We start from the raw sequence: 1,437 nt of genomic DNA on the forward strand, positions 1-1,437 counted from the left end.
CCCCGACGTGGGGGAGGGGCTATATCCCCCCCCCCCCGGCGCCACCACTGGTGTATGTGTGGGTGGCTGTGTATGTGTGTGACACTTGTGACCCTGTTTCTTTTTTGTGTGTTTATCTATTTATATCTTTGTTATATTTATATGCTTGTAAATATTCTAAGACATCCTGTTATTGGCAAGTGATTGCTGTTGGATGTGGTTTTTTGAAATAAAGAATAAAGAATGTATCTACCATGTAGCGCCTCTTTACGGGTGCTAGGTAGTCACCGACTACGCCCATATGCAATTCAGCACAATGATGCAGCAAGTTATGGGTTATTCTCCTACCTTTACCATATATATAAATTAAAACGTAACAGAAGAGTAATCTGTCAAAAAAAAAAAAAAGAAAGAAAAACTAGGCCTCCACCACCGGAAGTTGATAAGTATTGTTGGCGTTTTACTATTCTTGAGGGTATTTTACTATTCTTGACTCCGCCCACAATACTTTTCAACTTAAAATAAAAGAAGCCCTTTACATTGCTTGGAGATATCCGTCACTGAACAAACAAACAACTCATTACAATATCACTCTCATTTTAATTCATTCTAATTCCTATATACATGACTTACCATAGTATTCTTGACCTCTATATACATGACTTACCTTAATATTTGCTTGTTTCGTCTTACACCTGACCGGTAGTATTTAAACCGTTAGTAGGGTGTATTTTTGTATATTTTAAAACAACATATAAAGTAGTTAAGCGTGTAAGTCCTGATATCCCTGTATGTTGTACGACCTGATGTTATAAAAGGCCCTGAGCGAATTCTTCACTGAAATCACCTGTTACCAATTCCGTCTCTTCCCCTTGATGATAATCAGCCACCCCAACCACATGCTACCCGAGTACATGACTCTAACGAACCGAGTACCAGTGGGCTCAGCGATCGGCCAAAACCAGCTCCTCGACATGTTTCCCCGCCCTACACCCCGGTCCCTGCACCTCGTCGCCACCCAGTCCCTGTCCCACGACATACTAATACACTAAGGTTGTCATACTAAGATACTAAGGTTGTCAGGAAGTGTGTCGATGTATTAACTAGCTCCACAAAAAAGTCTCTTAAATTGCTAATTATTCACCTGGCCTACTTTTCGACGATTTAATCTTTTATTTTATAAGAAGACGACAACATGGCAACAACTAGATCAACCAAATCAAAACGTGGAATCGAGAAACCTAGCATCAACGGAGGCAAGTCCGACCTAGGCCTTAGCCCACAACTGGATACGAGCGGTCCTGAATCAGCAACGGGGACTGCGACACCGGGAACGCCTTCGACTCAACAAGAGCTGGGCCCGCTACACGATCTCCTGTCGGACGATCCCCAATTGATCGCCATCGTTGCAACGAGCATCAGCAACCACATATTATCATCTCCTGAACTGTTCCAAAA

This window comes from Anneissia japonica, unplaced genomic scaffold (assembly GCF_011630105.1).
Source record: "Anneissia japonica isolate Jap-2015-1 unplaced genomic scaffold, ASM1163010v1 scaffold2207_len539183_cov196, whole genome shotgun sequence".
Lineage (NCBI taxonomy): Eukaryota > Metazoa > Echinodermata > Crinoidea > Comatulida > Comatulidae > Anneissia > Anneissia japonica.